Source organism: Mesoplodon mirus (genome assembly GCF_964341445.2).
Source record: "Mesoplodon mirus genome assembly, chromosome: 2".
Classification (NCBI taxonomy): domain Eukaryota; kingdom Metazoa; phylum Chordata; class Mammalia; order Artiodactyla; family Ziphiidae; genus Mesoplodon; species Mesoplodon mirus.
In genome coordinates, this window is record NC_138977.1 from 110,318,039 (window position 1) to 110,341,024 (window position 22,986).

Here is a 22,986-nt window from a genome sequence, read left to right on the forward strand (position 1 = left end):
ATAAACAAAACCAAAAGACAACCCACAGAATGGGAGAAAATATTTGTAAATGAAGCCACTGACAAGGAATTAATCTCCAAAATATACAAACAGCACATGCAGCTCAATATCAACAAAACAAATAACCCAATCAAAAAATGGGCAGAAGATCTAAATAGACATTTCTCCAAAGAAGACATAGAGATGGTCAAAAAGCACATGAAAAGATGCTCAACATCACTAATTATCAGAGAAATGCACATCAAAACTACAATGGTGGTGGGGCTTCCCTGGTGGTGGGGCTTCCCTGGCGGTCCAGTGGTTAAGACTTCACCTTCCAATGCAGGGGGTGCGGGTTCAATCCCTGGTCGGGGAGTTAAGATCCCACATGCCTCATGGCCAAAAGACAAAGAAAAAAATATAAAACAGAAGCAATATTGTAACAAATTCAGTAAAGACTCTAAAAGTGGTCCACATCAAAAGAAAATCTTTAAAAAACTACAATGGTAGTTGTATAATCTCACACCAGTCAGAATGGCCATCATGAAAAAGTCTACAAACAATAAATGCTGCAGAGGGTGTGAAGAAAAGGGAACCCTCCTACACTATTAGCGGGAATGTAAATTGGTACAACCGCTATGGAGAACAGTATAGAGTTGCCTTAAAAAACTAAAAATAGAACTACCACATGATCCAACAATCCCACTCCTGGACATATATCCAGAAAAAACCATAATTCAAAAAGATACATGCGGGCTTCCCTGGTGGCGCAGTGGTTGAGAGCCTGCCTGCTGATGCAGGGGACATGGGTTCGTGCCCCGGTCCGGGAAGATCCCACATGCCGCGGAGCAGCTGGGCCCGTGAGCCATGGCCATTGAGCCTGTGTGTCCAGAGCCTGTGCTCCGCAACGGGAGAGGGCACAACAGCGCGAGGCCCACATACCGCAAAAAAAAAAAAAAAAAGATACATGCACTCCAATGTCCACTGCAGCACTATTTACAATAGCCAAGACATGGAAGCAACTAAATGTCCATCAACAGAGGAGTGGATAAAGAAGTTGTGGTACAGAGACTTCCCTGGTTGTCCAGTGGGTAAGACTCTGCACCCCCAATGCAGGGGGCTTGGGTTCAATCCCTGGTCAGGGAACTAGATCCCACCTGCATGCCGCAACTAAGAGTTCACATGCTGCAACTAAGAGTCTGCATGACACAACTAAGAAGCCCGCGTGCCTCAACTAAAGATCCCACATGCTGCAACAAAGATTCCACCTGCCACAACTAAGACCCAGTGCAGCCTAAATAAATAAATATTGAAAAAAAAGAAGAAGATGTGGTACATATATACAATGGAATATTATTACTCAGCCATAAAAAAGAATAAAATAATGCCATTTTCCATAACATGGATGGACCTAGAGATTATCATACTAAGTGAAGTAATTCAGACAAAGACAAATATCATACAATATCATTCATATGAGGAATCTAATTTTTTTCCTAATATATAATTTTATTTTTCATTTTATTTATTTATTTATTTATGTTTTGGCTGTGTTGGGTCTTCATTGCTGCAGGCAGTCTTTTCTCTCTAGTTGTGGCGAGTGGGGGCTACTCTTTCTTTTTTCTTTTTTAAAATAAATTTATTTATTTATTTTTGGCTGCATTGGGTCTTCGTTGCTGCACGTGGGCTTTCTCTAGTTGCGGCGAGTGGGGGCTACTCTTCGTTGTGGTGTGAGGGCTTCTCATTGTGGTGGCTTCTCTTGTTGTGGAGCACAGGCTCTAGGCATGCAGGCTTTGGTAGTTGCAGCACGAGGGCTCAGCAGTTGTGGTTCGTGGGCCCTAGGGTGCACAGGCTTCAGTAGCTGTGGTGCGCGGGCTCAGTAGTTGTGGCTCGCAGGCTTAGTTGCTCCATGGCATGTGGGATCTTCCTGGACCAGGGCTCGAACCCTTGTCCCCTGCATTGGCAGGCGGATTCTTAGCCACTGCACCACCAGGGAAGTCCCCTAATTTTTTAAATGATGCAAATGAACTTATTTACAAAACAGAGACAGACTTACTGATATCAAAAACAAACTCATGGTTACAAAAGGGGAAATGTGGTGGGGGAAGGAATAAATCAGGAGCTTGGGATTAACATACACACACTACTGTACATAAGATAGATAACCAACAAGGACCTACTGTATAGCACAGGGAACTCTACTCAATATTCTGTGATAACCTATATGAGAAAAGAACCTGAAAAAGAATGAATACATGTATATGTATAACTGAATCACTTTGCTGCACACCTGAGCTTAACACAACATTGTAAATCAACTATACTCCAATAAAATTTAAAAGTAAATAAATAAAATACTATTATTAATCATTTTTACTGTGATCAAATTTATCTATATATAAATAAATATAATAAAAATGGTGATTTTTGCTTATTCCACTGGCTTTTATTTTTTTATAAATTTATTTTCTTTTTGGCTGCGTTGGGTCTTCATTGCTGTGTATGGGTTTTCTCTAGTTGCAGTGAGCAGGGGCTACTCTTCGTTGCAGTGCACAGGCTTCTCATTGCAGTGGCTTTTCTTGTTGTGGAGCACAGGCTCTACATGTGCGGGCTTCAGTAGTTGTGGCTCGCAGGCTCTAGAGCACAGGCTCAGTAGTTGTGGCACACAGGCTTAGCTGCTCCACGGCATCTGGGATCTTCCCAGACCAGGGCTCGAACCCTTGTCCCCTGCATTGGCAGGTGGGTTCTTAACCACTGCGCCACCAGGGAAGCCCATTGCACTGACTTTAAAAAAAAATAAAGATACAGTTTTTATTACTGTTTTTAACATTTTATCTTGAGAATTTTTCTGGAAATAATTACAACAGCTATGCAATTTTCCTCAAATGAATCATTTACTGAAAAAAAAATTAAAGTTAAAACTTCAGCTGATTTTACAATCACAGAAAAAACAAGGTCACAGTGAAATAATGAATCTTCTATTTCTAAAGAAAAATAAATTATAATATTATCATACATATGCTTTTGAAAACCACAGAGAAATTATAATCTAAAAAGAGAGATTCACGGGGGCTTCCCTGGTGGCGCAGTGGTTGAGAGTCCGCCTGCCAATGCAGGGGACACGGGTTCGTGCCCCGGTCCAGGAAGATCCCACATGACGCAGAGAGGCTAGCCCATGAGCCATGGCTGCTGAGCCTGCGCGTCCGGAGCCTGTGCTCTGCAACGGGAGAGGCCACAACAGTGAGAGGCCCTCATACCGCAAAAAACAAAGAAACAACAACAACAAGAGAGATTCACAGAACTGTAAAGAGTTGAACAGTTGGTGGTCGGGGGTTCATAAGCACTCTGAAGTCTTTTCTGTGTTTGTGCATAAGTGCAGTTGGTGGGAGGAGAGGAAAGGGAGTTTATAATATCAGATTCTCAAAGCAGTATGTGACCCAAACAAGGGTTAAGGTTAATTGTAATAAAGTATGAGAAAAACATTTAAACCCTGTCAATTATTGGAAGCTCTGACTATCTTTGACTGCAGACCAAAACAAGAACTAGCAAAAATATAGGTACAAAATCTCTGAATGCCAACACTCAGCACAAAGGATCTTTCTGGAGCAATAAAAGAGCTGACTCTGTCTGTGGCCCTTAGTAACATCCAGAGAGCCAATAATCCATCAGGTCATTGTCCCTCTCTATCCACCAACAAAGGAGCAAGCGCAAAATGTATAAGGGATTTGCTTTGTTTTTCTGAATACAGAGCCCTAGCCGTTCACAGCAGCTGGAGTCAGCCCAAGCAGCATGCTGGAAGAGGATGGGCAGTGTATTTCATTTTTATAGACCAAATGGCTTCTCAATAATTTATCATCTGTGTGATGGAGAAAAGTACCAATAAAATGTGACTGTAAATCTCCACCTTCTTCGAGGATCAAGGAAGGAGCTCAAGAAAGCTAAAATGGAAATGACAACACATTTTGTGAGCTAAAAATGTATGTTTTCCAAAATCAAATGCTGCCCCCATTTCTTGAACTCAACGTCCTTGAAAATGCCTGATTTGAAAAGTAGGGCAAATAGGGTTGGGAGTGAGTAGAAGAACTGAGCACATCTGGGCAGCCTATTGAGTGGAATCTTCCTGAGGCAGACTCTTTGATAAGAGTTCCCTATGAAATATTTTATCTGCTATATTCTGTTAACACGCAGAACTACATCACTGTAATATCATCACAGAAGGGTTTTCATAGGTAAAGGAAAATAAATCATGCACACGAGGAGGAGGATGGAGCTCATATTACTAAGGATTATAAGAAATAAAACTCAAATAAAATAATTAAAGAGTTTTTTTTTTAAAGAAATAAAATTTATCACGGAATGGATTTCACCACAATCTATTTCTGGGATTGCTCCCATTTACATATTTATGGCATTTTGCCCCTAAGAAGACATTTTCATTTTAAGATTTTTTTTTTCCCTTTTTCAGCAAAACCATGTGGTACTAGGTTCTCTCAGATGCATCCCCAGCAGTTTTAAAAGGTTAGCATAGCTTTGGCCTCTGAGCAGGCTCTATACTGCTCCCTGCAAACACGGGAGCTCATAAGAATACCAGACTGCACTGGACAACCAGGCTGGAGACTGACTCCTTCTTCTATCTTGTCAATGTCCCAACCAAGGCCAATGAACACAGGAGGCTATGACATATTCATAGAACAGCCACAACAGCTACCATTTACATAGAGTTTACTGTGGTGCCAGGCACTATTCCAAGCATGTAACTTCTCAAAAACCCTATATAGTAGTTACTATTATTACCCCATTTTACAGATGAAGAAATTGAGACACAGGAAGCTTTAGTAACTTGACTAAGGCCATACAGTTAATAAGTAGTGTAACTATGATCTAATTCTAATAACAATGCAATGGGGCACAGAGAATTTTCCCTACTTTTTGGACAAGGAATATAAGCGTCAAAGAGGTCAAGTGATTAACCCAAATTTACACAATTACTAAGCAGCAAAGTCAGAATCAAACACAGGCCAGTGAGTGCTATTTCCCCTTTTTCCAGGCCCAAAACACAGCTTTAGTAGCATTTAAATCCTTTACAAAACTTCTTGCTTTGGTTCTTTTTGATGGAGAGGAAACCAAAGACCATTCATTCAGACAGAACAAAAGGAATCTAGAAATAAAGTTCCCAGGAAGTAAAAATGTTCACTAGATATCTTGCTCTCCCCATACGTGAGAGATTAATACAGAAGACGAATGTGCCTGATTGCTTCAGATTTCACTGGCAAGAGTAAACAAGTTTGAAGACTTGCACACACTAATATCAAGAGCACAGAAAAGCAGTTGAAAGTACATATCAGTGTCCTGGCAAGAACAAAGGAATTTCAGCTTACTTCACTTAGAGTTAAAGGTGAGATATATTGGCTCTTTATTTCTAATAAATGAACTATTTACTTAGGCAGACATTGGAGTAGAACTTGCTTTCCAAATAACAATGTCATCTGTAAAAAATGCACTCATCCCTGCATAATAAGGACATTTTCACTGACTTCAAGTGTTTATAATCTTAGAAAGAAAACAAAAAGGGTTTTGGCAGAATAGTTTTTAGGCCTAAAGTCAGTTAAACCAGGGCTGAGACAAAGAATTTACCCTTGGCAATGTTTTGTAAAGCAGCCAAATTTTGCTGTCAGCACCTCTCCAGCTTATCTACCTTCCCTGCCTCCAGGTATGCTCCTAGGAGTGACGTACTGTTCCAAGGATGTTCACCATCAAAACCACGCCACGACTACCAACACTGCCTCCCTGCAGAGTCTGATGTGGCTCTCTGTTTTTGTTCAAAAAAGGTTCACTTTTCTCCCTTAAAGTAGAGAGAATGCTAGGACATGTTTTTGAGAGGGGAGAGGTATGAACTGGAAAAGTGGAAGATATTGCTAAATATCTCCCCAATAACCATTTGCTCTCTCTGTATTTTTGTAATATAACTCCTCTGCCCAGCTATAGATTACAGACCAGAGCATTCCTTCCACCTCACCATGGTCATGTGACTGAGCAAAGTACTGGCAGGTAGGATATGAGCAGGAGTGATGTATGCAACTTCTTAAAACGTCTTCACTTCTTAAAACGAGTCACTTGGTCTCCCTTCCATTTTCGCCTTCCATGGGTGCTGGTAAGCCAGTTTCAAATATATGGATTAGGGTTAAACCCCAGGGAATGGAGGAACAACAAAACAGAAGGAATTTGGGTCTCTGGATGTCCTCCAGGAACAAAACTGCCTACAAACCCAGGACCATAGGCCTACCACTGTATCATAGAGAAAGAGAAAGAAATGTTAATCCTGATTGACCCTCTGCTATTTTGACTCTATAGTCAAACCAATATTCTAAGTAGTATGGGCAAGAAGAGAAAGTATAAGAAGACCTCTTCAGAAGTGACATACTACACAGACAGAATTCCTCTGCTCTCTGCCCAATTTTTTCACCTATTAAAATGAACAATAATACCTCTTTCAATGTTATTGCAAGGATTAAATTAAATAATGTATGTAATGCATTAAGTACACATCTTAAGGTTCAAGCAATGATACCTTTAACAAAAAACAGAATCTTCACATTTGAAACAATGAATGTGCTTTCCTTCCCACATATCCAAATGCAAAATATCTTTATCAGAGGATTCTGGGAAGATGGCAGAGTAGGAAGCATCAGAAATCTGTCTGCCCACCTAGACAACAATTGTGCTGGCAGAATTTGTCTGATGTAACAATTCTGGGACTCTGGAGCCTATTGAAGACTTGCAATTTCAAGGGGAAGGGTTAAACTGTAAATTATGGTAATTTTGGTCAATTTCAGCTGCTACCACAGTAGCAGCTACCCATGGCAGGGAGCCATGCACATGTTCCCAGAACAGCTTGCACACAGCTTTCAGGAGTCAGGGTGGACATAAAGGATCCTGTTCTCCAACTATCAGGGATCTGTGCACTAAACACTGACTGCTGTTTCATATCACAGAAGAGTAGACAAAGGCAAGTGAGAATTGCTGTTGTACCTTTCTCCATTGTTGCAAGCCTCTCCCCCTCTAGATGAAATGACTGCCAGCAAATTTAAAGGGCTGGCACACTTTCCCTTCCCTTTCATTTTTTTTCTTTTTCCTCTTTTGGGAGGCAGACATTGAAGATAAGGACATTCAAAAACAACAGCATATAGAGAGAAAACTAGAAAGTGACTGCACATGCCCAGCAACAGGTACAGGGTCAGAAACACCTTCTTTTTTTTTTTTTTTTTTTTTGCGGTACGTGGGCCTCTCACTGTTGTGGCCTCTCCCGTTGCGGAGCACAGGCTCTGGACGCGCAGGCTCAGCAGGCATGGCTCACGGGCCTAGCCGCTCTGCAGCATGTGGGATCCTCCCGGACCAGGTCACAAACCTGCATCCCCTGCATTGGCAGGCGGACTCCCAACCACTGCACCACCAGGGAAGCCCAGAAAGACCTTCTTAAGTTTATACCTCAGACTGATCCTTGGCACAAAGAGAGCCTACAACAATCAAAACAATAACAAAAATAGCAAGCTCTGGGGAAGAGGGAGAATCCGATTTTCAGAGTCATCACATTATGAGATTCAAATGTCCAGTTTTACACACACACACACACACACAAAACACACACAAGGCATACAAACAACAACAAAAACCAGGGAAGTATGGCCCATTCAGAGGAAAAATAAAAATCAACAGAAACTCTCCCTGAAAAAGAACTGACAGCTGACCTACTAGACAAAGACTTTAAAAGAACTGTCTACAAGATGCTTAAACAGCTAAAGGAAGACATGGAGAAAGTCAAGAATGTGATGTAAATGAATGATGTAAATAATGAAAATGAATTAAATGGAAATATCAATAAAGAGAAAACCTAAGATGAAATGAAATAGAAATTCTGCAGTTGAAAATTTGATAACTGAAATGAAAAAAAAAAAACCTAGAGGGATTCAAAGGCAGATCTGAGCAGTCAGAAGAAAGAATCAGTGAACTTGAAGATACAGCAATGGAAGTGATCACAGAAACAAAAAGGTTTAAAGAAAAGCAAACAGAACCTAAAAGACCTTTTGGACACCACCAACAGACTATCGTGTGTATTGTGGGAGAGCCAGAAGAAGAAGACAGAGAAAAAGGCAGAGAGAATATGTGAAAAAATAACAGCTGAAAACTTCCCAAATTTGATGAAATGAATGAATATAAACATCCAAGGGCTTAATGAACTCCAAATAAGATAAACCCAAAGAGATTCTCACTGAGACATATTATAACTGAACTTTGGAAAAACAAAGACAGAGAGAATCTTGAAATCAGCAAGAGAGAAGCAACCCATCACATACAAGGGATCCTCTATAAGATTATCAACAGATTTATTATCAGAAACTTTGGAGGCCACGAGGCAGTGAGCTGATATATTCAAAGTGCTTAAAAAAAAAAAGTCAACCAAGAATCCAATATCTGGCAAAACTGCCCTTCAAAAGTGAAGGAGAGGGCTTCCCTGGTGGCACAGTGGTTGAGAGTCCGCCTGCCAATGCAGGGGACACAGGTCCATGCCCCGGTCTGGGAAGATCCCACATGCCGCGGAGTGGCTGGGCCCGTAACCCATGGCTGCTGAGCCTGCGCGTCCAGAGCCTGTGCTCCGCAATGGGAGAGGCCACAACAGTGAGAGGCCCACTTACCGCAAAAAAAAGAGAAAAAAAAAAGTGAAGGAGAAATTAAGACTTTCACAGGTAAACAAAGCTTGAGGGTGTTTGTTATCACCAGAGCTGCCCAGTAAGATATGCTCAAGGGACTCCTGCAAAATAAAATGAAAGGACACTAGACAGTAACCTGAAGCAGTATGAAAAAATAAAGATCTCAACAAAGGTAAATACATGGGCAATTATAGAAGCTAATATTATTGTAACTTTGGTTTGTAACCCACATTTTGTTTTCTACATAATTTAAGAGATTAAAGCATTTAAAAGAATTACCAGTTTAGGGACTTTCCTGGTGGTGCAGTGGTTAAGAGTCCACCTGCCAATGCAGGGGACACGGGTTCAATACCTGGTCCAGGAAGATCCCACATGCCGCAGAACAACTAAGCCCATGCAACACAACTACTGAGCCTGTGCTCTAGAGCCCGTGACCCACAACTACTGAGCCCGTGGGCCACAACTACTGAAGCCCATGTGCCTAGAGCCTGTGGTCCACAACAAGAGAAGCCACTGCAATGAGAAGCCCGCACACTGCAATAAAGAGTAGCCCCTGCTCACCACAACTGGGGAAAGCCCAAGTGCAGCAATGAAGACCCAACACAGCCATAAATAAACAAATAAATAAATAAGTAAATTTATTTAAAAAAAAGAATTACCAGTTTATGTTTTGGGGCACACATGTGTAAACATGTAATTCTGTGACATCAACAACTGAATGAGGTGGGGGTGAGAGCCGTAAAAGAACAGAGATTTTATATGTTATTAAAGTTAAGCTGGTTTAAATTCAAATTAGAGTGTTACAACATTAGAATGTTAAATGGAATCCCACAGTAACCGCAAAGAAAACTAGAGAAATAGGAAAAGAATTTCACTACAATAATATCCCCATGGTAACCACAAAGAAAGTAACTAGAGGGGCTTCCCTGGTGGCACAGTGGTTGGGAGTCCACCTGCCGATGCAGGGGACGCGGGTTTGTGCCCCGGTCCGGGAGGATCCCACATGCCGTGGAGCGGCTGGGCCCGTGGGCCGTGGCCGCTGGGCCTGCGTGTCCGGAGCCTGTGCTCCGCGGCGGGAGAGGCCGCAGCGGTGAGAGGCCCGCGTGCCGCAAAAAAAAAAAAAAAAAAAAAAGAAAGTAACTAGAGAAATGGGAAAGGAATTTCACTACAAAAAAAACAACTACAAAAAGAAGACAGTAATGAAGGAAATAAGGAACAAAAAAGCTATAAGGCAAATAGAAAACAAAGTGACAGAAGTCTTTCTTTATGAGTAATTATGGTAAATGTAAATGGATCAAACTCTCCTATGAAAAGACAGATTGGCAGAATGAATAAAAACATATAATCTAACTATATGCTGTCTACAAGAAACTCATATTACAGCCAAAGACACAAATACATTGAAAGTGAAAAAATAGAAAAATTTATTCCATGTAAACAGTAGAGAGAAGGAGTAGCTACACGAATGTTAGACAAAACAGACTTTAAATCAAAACAGTTTACATGAGACAAAGGAGGACATTATATGTTATGAAAAGCTTCAATACAGCAAGAAGACATAACAATTATAAACATGTACACACCTAAACAACAAATGATCAAATTATATGAAGCAAAAACTGACAGAATTAAAGGGAGAGATAGACCCTTCTACAATAATAGAGACTTCAACACTCCAATGTGAGCAATAAATAGAACAACCAGACAGAAGATAAATAAGAAAACAGATAACTTAAACAAGATAAAAACCAACCTGATCTGACAGACATAGCACTCTACCCAGCAACAACAGCATACCTATTCTTCTCAAGTGCACAGGGAACATTTTTCCAGAAGAGTCTACACATTAGGCCACAAATTAAGTCTCAATAGATTTTAAAAGATAGCTATCATAAAAAGTATAGTTTCTGACTACAACAGATGAAATTAGAATTCAGGAACAGAAGCAAATCTGGCAAATTTACAAATTTGTGGAAACTGAACAACACACTCAAACAACCAATGGATCAGAGGAAAAATATCAAAGGATATAAGAATATACTGAGAGACTAATGAAAACAAAAACAGAACATACCAAAACTTATATGATGCAGCAAAAGTAGTGCTAAAGAGAAAAGTCATAGCTATAAAAGCTTACATTTCAAAAAGTTTTTGTTCAAATTAATAATCTCAAATTAACAATCTGACTTAAGAAACTAGAAAAAGAACAAACTAAAGCCAAAGGCAGAAGGAAGGAAATAAAGATTAGAGCACAGATAAATGAAACAGAATGAAATATACAGAAAATCATTGAGAATCAAAACTAGGTTCTTTGAAAAAAATCAACAAAATCGATAAACTTTTAGCCAGATGGACTAAGAAAAAAAGAAGACTCAAATGATTATAATCAGAAATGAAAGTGAGGACATTATTACCAATTCTTCAGAAATAAAAATGATAAGAAAGTGCTATGAACAACTGTATGCCAACAAATTTGATAACCCAGATGAAATGGACAAATTCCTGGAAACACAAACCTATCCAGACTAAATCACAAAGAAACAGAAAATCTGAATTGACCTATAACTAGTAAGGAGATTCAATGAGTTCTCAAAAATCTCCCAACAACAATAAAAAAGCCATGAACCTGATGGCTTCATGGTGAATTCTACCAAATGTTTAAAGAAGAACTAACACCAATCCTTCTCAAATTCACAAAAAATTAAAAAAGAAAGAATACTCCCTAACTCATTCTATGAGACCAGCATTACTCTGATACCAAAGACACTACAAGAAATAATAAGTACAAAAAATATAGACTAATATCTCTTATAAACAGAGGCAAAAATCCTCAATAAAATACTGGCAAATAAAATTCAGCAGCATATTTAAGGGACTATGTACCATGATCAAGTGAGATGTATTCCTGGAATGCAAAGATGGTTCAACATACAAAACTCAATCAATGTAATACACCACATTAACAGAGTAGATGGAAAAACTACATGATCGGGACTTCCCAGGTGATGCAATGGTTAAGAATCCGCCTGCCAATGCAGGAGACATGAGTTCAATCCCTGATCCAGGAAGATCCAACGTGTCACAGAGCAACTAAGCCTGTGTGTCACAACTGCTGAGCCTGCGCTCTAGAACCTGTGAGCCACAACTACTGAGCCCGCATGCCACAACTACTGAAACCCACGCACACTAGAGCCCACGTGCCGCAACTACTGAGCCCACATGCTGCAACTACAGAAGCCCACACACCTAGAGCCCACGCTCCACAACAAGAGAAGCCACTGCAATGAGAAGCCTGTGCACTGCAACAAAGAACAGCCCCCACTCACCGCAACTAGAGAAAGCCCACGTGCAGCAACAAAGACCCAACACAGCATAAATAAATAAATTTGAAAAAAAAACTACATGATCACCTCTGCTGATGCAGAAAAAGCATTTGACAAAATTCAACACCATTTTACAATTAAAAACACTAAAAAAAACCTTATGGAGGGCCTCCCTGGTGGCGCAGTGGTTGAGAGTCCGCCTGCCGATGCAGGGGATACGGGTTCGTGCCCCGGTCTGGGAGGATCCCATATGCCGCGGAGCGGCTGGGCCCGTGAGCCATGGCCGCTGAGCCTGCGCATCCGGAGCCTGTGCTCCGCAACGGGAGAGGCCACAACAGTGAGAGGCCCACGTACGGAAAAAAAAAAAAAAAAAAAAAAAAACTTATGGAGGAGACAAGATGGCGAAGTAGAAGAACTTGAGCTCACCTCCCCTCACAAAAACACCAAAATGAGAACTAATTGCTGAAAAAACATTGACAAAAGAGACTGGAAACTACCGGGAAAAAAAGATATTCTACGTCCAAAGACAAAGAAGAAGCCACAACAAGATGGTATGAGGGGTGCTTTCGCAATATAATCAAACCCCATACCCTCCAGGTGGGAGACCCACAAACTCAAAAATAATTATATCTCAGAGGTTCTCCCACAGGAGTGAGAGTTTTGAGCCCCATGTGAGGCTCCCCAGCCTGGATATCTGGCATCAGGAGAAGGAGCTCCCAGAGCATTTGGCTTTGAAGGCCAGCAGGGCTTGAGTGCAGGAGCTCTGCAGGACTGGGGAAATGAGGACTCCATTCCTGTAGGGTGCACACAGGTTTCACATGCACTGGAACCCAGGGCAAAGCAGTGATTCCATAGGAGCCTGGGCCAAAACGATCTGCGTGTCTCCTGGGGAGGCAGGGGTCAGCTGTGGCTCACTGAGGGACAAGGACACTGGTGGCAGAGTCCTGAGGGAATATCCATTGGCATGAGCTCTCCTGGAGGTTGCCATCTTGGCATCGAGACCTGGCCCCACCCAGGAACCTACAGGCTCCAGTGTTGAGATGCCTCAGGTGAAACAACCAACAGGGTGGGAACAGAGCCCCACTCATCTGCAGACAGGCTGCCTAAAATCCTCCTGAGCCCACAGCCCTCTAAGCACACTAGTTAACACGGCCCTTCCCACCAGACGGACAAGACACAGCTCCACCGACCAGTGGGCAGGCACCAGTCCCTCCCATTAGGAGGCCTGTGCAAGTCTCTGGACCAACCTCACCCACCAGGGAGGAGACACCAGAAGCAAGAGGAACTACAACCCTGCAGCCTGTGGAACAGAGACCACAAACACAGGAAGTTAGACAAAATAAGACAGCAGAGAAGTATGTTCCAGACAAAGGAACAAGATAAAACCTCAGAAGAAATAAGTGAAGTGGAGATAGGCAATCTGCATGAAAAAGAATTCAGGGGCTTCCCTGGTGGCGCAGTGGTTGAGAGTCCGCCTGCCGATGCAGGGGACACGGGTTCGTGCCCCGATCCCGGAGGTTCCCACATGCCGCGGAGCGGCTGGGCCCGCGAGCCATGGCCGCGGAGCCTGTGTGTCCGGAGCCTGTGCTCCGCAACGGGAGAGGCCACAGCAGTGAGAGGCCTGCGTACAGCAAAAAAAAAAAAAAAAAAAAAGAATTCAGAGTAATGACAGTAAAGATGATCTCAGAAAAAGAAAAAGATCTCAGAAAAAGAATGGAGGCACAGATCAAAAGATACAAGAAATGTTTAAAAAAGAGCTAGAAGATTTAAAGAACAAATAAACAGAGATGAACAATACAATAACTGACATGAAAAAATACACTAGAAGGAATCAACAGCAGGATAAGTGAGGCAGAACAACTAAGTTAACTGGAAGACAGATTGGTGGAAATCACTGCCATGGAATAGAATAAAGAAAAAAGAATGAAGTGAGGACAGTCTAAGAGATTTCTGGGACAACATTAAATGCACCAACATTCACATTATAAGGATCCCAGAAGAAGAGAGAGAGAAAGGGCCTGAGGAAATATTTGAAGAGATAATATCTGAAAACGTCCCTAACATGGGAAAGGAAACAGTCACCTAAGTCTAAGAAGCACAGAGAGCCCCATGCAGGATAAACCCAAGGAGGAACAGGCCAAGACACATGTTAATCAAATTGACAAAAATTAAAGACAAAGAGAAAATATTAAAAGCAACAAGAGAAAAACAACAAATAACATACAACAGAATCCCCATAAGGTTATCAGCTGACTTTTCAGGAGAAACTCTGCAGACCAAAAGGGAGTGCCATGATATATTTAAAGTGATGAAAGGGGAAAAGCTACAACCAAGAGTACTGCACTGAGCAAGGCTCTCATTCAGATTTGACACAGAAATAAAAGCTTTACAGAGAAGCAAAAGCTAAGAGAATTCAGCACCACCAAACCAGATTTACAACAAATGCTAAAGGAACTTCTCTAGGCAGAAAAGAAAAGGCCACAAGTAGAAATAAGAAAATTACAAACGGGAAAGCTCACTGGTAAAGGCAAACATACAGTAAAGGAAGGAAATCACCTGAACACAATTATGATATCAAAACCAGCAGTCTTGAGAAAAGGACAGTGCAAACGCAGGATACTGGAAATGCATTTGAAATTAAGAGAGCAGCAACTTAAAACAAGGTTGTATATAACAGACTGCTATATCAAAAGCTCATAGGAACTGCAAACCAAAAATCTACAATAGAGACAAAAAAAAAAGAAAAAGCAATCCAAACACAACATTAAATATGGTCATCAAATCACAAGAGAAGAGGACAAAAAAGGAAGGAAAGAAAAAAGACCTAAAAAAACAAATTGAAAACAATTCACAAAATGGCAGTAAGAACATACATATCGATAATTACCTTGTAATGTAAACGGATTAAATGCTCCAACCAAAAGACACAGGCTCACTGAATGGATACAAAAACAAGACCCACATATATGCTGTCTACAAGAGACCCACTTCAGACCTAGGGACACATACAGACTGAAAGTGAGGGGTTAGAAAAAGATATTCCATGCAAATGGAAATCAAAAGAAACCTGGAGTAGCAATACTCATACCAGACAAAATAGACTTTCAAGTAAAGACTGTTACAAGAGACAAAGAAGGACACCACATAATGATCAAGGGATCAACCCAAGAAGAAGACATAACAATTGTAAATATGTATGCACCCAAAATAGGAGCACCTCAATATATAAGACAAATATTAACAGCCATAAAAGGAGAAATCGACAGTAACACAATAATAGTGGGGGACATTAATACCCCATTTTCATCAATGGACAGATCATCCAGACAGAAAATCAATAAGGAAACACAGGCCTTAAATGACACATTAGACCAGATGGACTTAATTGATATTTACAAAACATTCCATCCCAAAGCAGTAGAATACTCTTTCCTCTCAAGTGCACATTGAAGATTCTCCAGGATAGATCACATGCTGGGCCACAAATCAAGCCTTGGTAAATTTAAGAAAACTGAAATCATATCAAGTATCTTTGCCGACCACAATGCTATGAGATTAGAAATCAACTACAAAAAAAAAAAAAAACTAAAAAACACAAACATGAGTAGGCTAAACAATATGATACTAAACAACCAATGGATCACTGAAGAAATGAAAGAGGAAATCAAAAATTACCTAGAGACAATTGACAATGAAAACATGATGATCCAAAACCTATAGGATGCAGCAAAAGCAGTTCCAAGAGGGAAATGTATAGCAATACAATCTTACCTTAGGAAATAAGAAAGATCTCAAATAACCTAACCACACACCTAAAGCAACTAGAGAAAGAAGAACAAACAAAACCCACTGTTAGTAGAAGGAAAGAAATCATAAAGATCAGAGGAGAAATTAATGAAATAGAGACAAAGAAAACAACAGAAAAGATCAATGAAACTAAAAGCTGGTTCTCAGAAATCATAAAATTGAGAAACCTTTAGCCAGACTCATCAAGAAAGGGAGAGGGCTCAAATCAATAAAATTATAAATGAAAAATGACAAGTTACAAATGACACCACAGAAATGCAAAGGATCACAGGAGACTACTACAAGCAACTATATGCCAGTAAAATGGACAATCTAGAAGAAATGGACAAATCTTAGAATGGTACAATCTTCCAAGACAGTCAGGAAGAAATAGAAAAGATGAAGAGACCAATCACAAGTACTAAATTGAAAACATCGATTTTAAAACTTCCAACAAACAGAAGTCCAGGACCAGATGGCTTCAGAGGCGAATTCTATCAAACATTTAAAGAAGAGTTAACACCTATCCTTCTGAAACTATTCCAAAAAATTGTAAAGGAAGGAACACTCCCAAACTCATTCCATGAGGCTACCATCACCCTGATACCAAAACCAGCCAAAGATACCAAAAATAAAAAAGAGGAAAACTACAGGCAATACCACTGATGAACATAGACACAAAAATCATGAACAAAATACAAGCAAACCAAATCCAACAATACATTAAAAGGCTCATACACCATGATCAACTGGGATTTATCCCAGAGATGCAAGGATTTTTCAATATCTGCAAATCAATCAGCGTGATACACCACATTAACAAATTGAAGAATAAAAACCATATGATCATCTCAACAGATGCAGAAAAAACTTTTGACAAAATTCAACACCCATTTATGATAAAAAACTCTCCTGAAAGTGGGCACAGAGGGAATCTACCTCAACAAAATAAAGGCCATATATGACAAAGCCACAGCTAATATCATACTCAATGGTGAAAAGCTGAAAACATTCCCTCTAAGATCAGAAACAAGACCAGGATGTCCACTCTTGCCACTTTCAACATAGTTTTGGAAGTCCTAGCCATGGCAATCAGAGAAGAAAAAGAAATAAAAGGAATCCAAATTGGAAAAGAAGAAGTAAAACTGTCACTGTTTGCAGATGACATGATACTATACATAGAAAATCCTAAAGATGCTACCACAAAACTACTAGAGCTCATCAATGAATTTGGTAAAGTTGCAGGATACAAAATTAATACACAGAAATCTCTTGCATGCCTATACACTAACAATGAAAGATCAGAAAGCGATATTAAGGAAATAATCCCAATTACCATGGTATCAAAAAGAATAAAATACCTAGGAATAAACCTATCTAAAGAGGCAAAAGACCTGTAATCTGAAAACTATAAGATGCTGATGAAAGAAATCAAAGACGACACAAACAGATGGAAAGATATACCATATTCTTGGATTGGAAGAATCAATACTGTCAAAATTACTAGACTACCCAAGGCAATCTACAGGTACAATGCAATCCCTATCAAATTATCAATGGCATTTTTCACAGAACGAGAACAAAAAATTTTTTAATTTCTCTGTAAACATAAAAGACCCCAAATAGCCAAAGCAATCCTGAGAAAGAAAAAGGGAGCTGGAGGAATCAGGCTCCCTGACTTCAGACTATACTACAAAGCTACAGCCATGAAAACAGTATGGTACTGGCACAAAAACAGAAATATAGATCAATGGAACAGGATAGAAAGCCCAGAAAAATAAACCCACACACCTGTGGTCTCCTAATCTATGACAAAGGAGGCAAGAATACACAATGAAGAAAAAACAGTCTCTTCAACAAGTCGTGCTTGGAAAACTGGACAGCTACATGCGAAAGAATGAAATTAGGGGCTTCCCTGGTGGTGCAGTGGTTGGGAATCTGCCTGCCAATGCAGGGGACACGGGTTCGAGCCCTTTCCGGGAGGATTCCACACACCGCAGAGCAGCTAGGCCCATGTGCCACAGCTGCTGAGCCTGCGCCCTAGAGCCCGCGAGCCACAGCTACTGAAGCCCACGTGCCATGGCTGCTGAGGCCTGCGTGCCTAGTACCCATGCTCTGCAACAAGAGCATGTATGGTGGTATTTCACTAGGATTTTAATTGGCTAACAATGTTAAGCATGCTTTCATCTGTGTAAAATCTATGTTGATAGCTTTTTCCATGAGTTTTTACACATCTTTTTGTTGTTGTTCTTTTTCCCCAGTATTAATTAGTAGAAGTTCTTTTTATATTCTGATTTTGAGTAATATGCCAAAGATATGTAACACAAATATTTTCTTCCGGTCTATGCCTTATCTTTAAGTCTCTTAATGGCACCTTTTGATGAACAAAACATCTTAATTTTCAAGAAATCCAATTTCCAAATTATTTTACGGTTAGTTTTTTGTTCACTGTATAAGAAATCTTTGTATACCTCAATGTCATGGAATTATTTTTCTATATGTTTTCTATATTCTATATTGTTTACTTGTCAACTGGTCTGGGATTATTTATATGCAGTTTAAATATAGTTTGAGGTAATGTTAAAAAAAAAAAGATACACGCACCCCAATGTTCACTGCAGCACTAACAATAGCCAAGACATGGAAGCAACCTAAATGTCCATCGACACATGACTGGATAAAGAGGGTGTGGTACATATATACAATGAAGTATTACTCAGCCATACAAAAGAATGAAATAATGCCATTTGCAGCAACATAGATGGACCTAGAGATTATCATACTAAGTGAAGTAAGTCAGAAGAAAGACAAATATCATATGATATCACTTATATGTGGAATCTTAAAAAATGATACAAATGAACTTATTTACAAACAGAAACTGACTCACAGACTTTGAAAACAAAGTTCTGGTTACCGATAAGGAAAGGTTGGGGGGGAGGAATAAATTAACAGGTTGGGATTAACAGATACTCACTACTATATATAAAATAGATAATCAACAAGGACCTACTGTATAGCACCAGGAGCTCTACTCAATATTCTGTAATAACCTATATGGGAAAAAAATCTGAAAAAGAATGGATATATGTATATGTATAACTGAATCACTTTGCTGTACACCTGAACCTAACACAACACTATAAACCAACTATACTCCAATATAAAATAAAAATCAAATTTTAAAAAACACTCAAGGATTTTCCTAGTAGTCCAGTGGTTAAGACTCCATGCTTCCACTGCGGGGGGCAAGGGTTTGATCCTTGCTCAGGGAATTAAGATCCTACATGCCATGTGATGTGGCCAGAAATAAATAAATAAATAAATAAAAATTTTAAAAAACACTCAAAACATTAGGAATAGAAGGGAACTACCTCAACATAATAAAAACCATATTTGAAAAACCCAGAGCAAACATCAATGGGGAAAGACTGAAAACTTTTCCTCTACTATCAGTAAAAGACTTTGATTGCCACTTTAGCCACTTCTATTCAACATAGTACTGGAAGTTCTAGGCAAAGCAATTAGGCAAGAAATAGAAATAAAAGGCATCCAAATGGGAAAATAAGAAGTAAAATGATCTCTGTTCACAGATGACATGATCTTATATGTTAAAAAAATTAAAAACCTAAAGATTTCACCAAAAAAAATTCTTAGAATAAATGAATTCAGCAAAGTAGGAGAAAATAAAGCCAACACATAAGTCAGTTGCATTTCTTTACACTAACAATGAAAAATCTAAAAAGGAAATACAAAAATAATTCCACTTGAAATAGCATCAAAAAGAATAAAATACTTAGGAATTAACTCAACCAAAGACATGAAAAATTTGAACAATGCAAACTACAAAACATTTCATTAAACAAGACAAAGATAAATGGAAATACATCACATGTTCATGTATTGGAAGACTTAATATTGTTAATATGTCAATAATAGCCAAAGCAATCTACAGATTCAATGTAACCCCTATCAAAATCTCAACTGTATTTTTTATTTTTTATTTATTTTATTTTATTTATTTATTTATTTATTTATTTTTTTGCGGTACGCGGGCCTCTCACTGTTGTGGCCTCTCCCATTGCGGAGCACAGGCTCCGGACGCGCAGGCTCAGTGGCCATGGCTCACGGGCCCAACCGCTCCACGGCATGTGGGATCTTCCCAGACCAGGGCACGAACCCGTGTCCCCTGCATCAGCAGGCAGACTCTCAACCACTGCGCCACCAGGGAAGCCCTGTATTTTTTACAAAAATAGAAAAACCCATCCTAAAATTCGTAAGAATCTCAAGGGACTCCTAATGGCCAAAATAATCAAAAAAGAACAAGGCTTGAGGACCCCTACTTCTGGATTTCAAAACTTACTACAAGGCTAAAGTAATCAAAACAGTGCACACACACCAATGGAATAAAGAGCCCAGAAATAAACTCTTGCATATATGATTATATGCTTTTTGACAAGGATGTCAAGAGCATTCAGTGGGGAAAGGACAATCTTTTCAACAAATGGGTGCTGAAAAACTTGAGAGCCACCTGCCAAACAATGAAGCTGGTCACTCAACCCAACAACATATACAAAAATTCACTCAAAATGAATCAAAGACCTAAATGTAAGACCTAAGACTATCAAACTCTTAGAATAAAACACAGGGGAAAAGCTTCATGACATTGGATGTAGCAATGATTTCTTGGATATGACACCAAAGGCACAGGCAACACAAGGAGAAATAAACTGAACTTAAAAATTTTTAAATGTTATGCGTCAAAAGACAATATGAACAGAGTATAAAGGCAACCCACAGAACAAGAGGATGTTTGCAAATTATATATCTGCTAAGGGATTAATTTCCAGAATATATAGAGAACTCCTAAAACTTAATAACAAAAACAATCCCATTTAAAAATGGGCTAAGGCCTTGAATAGACATTTCTCCAAGGAAGATATAAAAAATGACCAATAAGCACATGAAAAGATGTTCAACATCACTAATCATGAGAGAAATTCACATCAAAACTACAATAAGAAACCATCTCACTCTGTCAATACTTTTTGGCTACTATCCAAAAACAAACAAAAACAAAACAACAAGTGTTGGGAATTCCCTGGTGGTCCAGTGGTTAGGAGTCTGCCCTTCCACTGCATGGGGCACAGGTTATATCCCTGGTCAGGAATCTAAGAGCCTGCATGCCACGTGGCACGGCCAAAAAATAAAATAAGTGTTGGTGAGGATGTGGAGAAATGGGACCCTTCTGCATTCTTGGTGGCAATATAAAACAGTACAGCCACTGTGGAAAACTGTATGAAGATTCCTCAAAAAGTTAAAAATAGAATTATCATATGACCCAGCAATTCCACTTCCAGGTATATACCCAAAAGGACTGAAATCAGGGTCTCAAAAAGATATTGGTAGTCTCACATTCATAGCAGAATTACTCACAATAGCTAAAATGTGGAAGCAACCCAAGTGTCCACTGAAGGATGAATGGATAAGCAAGATGTGATATAATACATACAATGGAATATTATTCAGCTTTAAAAATGAAGAAAATTCTGACATACGCTACAACATGGATGAACCTTGAGGACACTATGCTAAGTGCAATAAACCAGTCACAAACAGACAAATACTGCCATACTGCATGATTCCACTTATGAGATACGTAAATTAGTCAAAATAATACAGACAGAAAGTAGAATGGTGGCTGTCAAGGGCAGGAGAGTGGGAGGAATGGGGAGTTATTATTTATGGATATATGGGTACACAACACATTATGAATGTACTTAATACCACTGAACTGTACACTTTAGAAATGGTTAAGACAGGGCTTCCCTGGTGGCTCAGTGGTTGAGAGTCCACCTGCCGATGCAAGGGACACGGGTTCGTGCCCTGGTCTGGGAAGATCCCACATGCCACGGAGCGGCTGGGCCTGTGATCCATGGCCGCGGAGGCTGTGCCCTGCAATGGGAGAGGCCACAACAGTGAGAGGCCCACGTACCACAAAAAAAAAAAAAAAGGTTAAGACAGTAAATTTTATGTTATATGTACTTTATCACAATAAAAAATTGGGGGGGAGAAAACACCATCATCCACCTTTTCTCTTAATTCTCACTGTATTGCTTAAATCTGGCCAGAGGTAAGCAATAGACTATCCACAAACCGAATCCAGGCAGGAGACTTTTTTTTAATTTTAATTAATTAATTAATTAATTAATTTCTTTGGCTGTGTTGGGTCTTCATTTCTGTGCAAGGGCTTTCTCTAGTTGCGGCGAGCGGGGGCCACTCTTCATCGCGGTGTGCGGGCCTCTCACTATCGCGGGTCTCCTGCTGCGGAGCACAAGCTCCAGACGCGCAGGCTCAGTAGTTGTGGCTCACGGGCCTAGTTGCTCCGTGGCATGTGGGATCCTCCCAGACCAGGGCTCGAACCCACGTCCCCTGCATTGGCAGGCAGACTCCCAACCACTGCGCCACCAGGGAAGCCCCAGGAGACATTTTTTTAAAAAATTAGTCACCAATATAAAATCCAGGAGTCTCCAGATATCATTTTCCACTTAGGAAAACCAGGATTCTTTGGAGAAACAGAAAATTCCAAGTTTGGGCAGGAAACTTTAAAAGATGAGCTGGAACATCTTTTCATACAAGATAGGAAAGAAGTTACCAAAGACTACTGAAGGTAGCATCAGATGACTCAGGAGAAACTTGAAGAAGTTCAGAGAGATAATGTGCAATGATTTTATCATCAACAAGAAGAACTGCAATGGATTAAAAAACCATCAAACGTATTTAAAATCTGTGAGTCCATAATCATAATAAAAACAATTAACTGATAACCATGGAAGACGCTTGGGAACCAGCTCATTATTTTGAAAATGTATAAGGGAAAGATTCAAACATTCATCCTGAACAACGTATACTGTTAAATAACCAAATAATGGATGAGAATACTCTTTATAGAAGTATCCTAGCTAATAAGAGGTTTACAAACACAAACACATTCTACATATACACATATATATAATCAATATAATAGAAAATCACTATTTTGCAACCTCTAAAAAACTAGTTGAACCAGATATTCAATATGAATGGCTGCTAAAATTATAGAGAGACAATTGTATTATATGTCTTCTGGCATATGGAAGAAGACAACACTTATTTTAGTAGGTCTGCCCAAAACTTTGAGCTTAAATCTGATC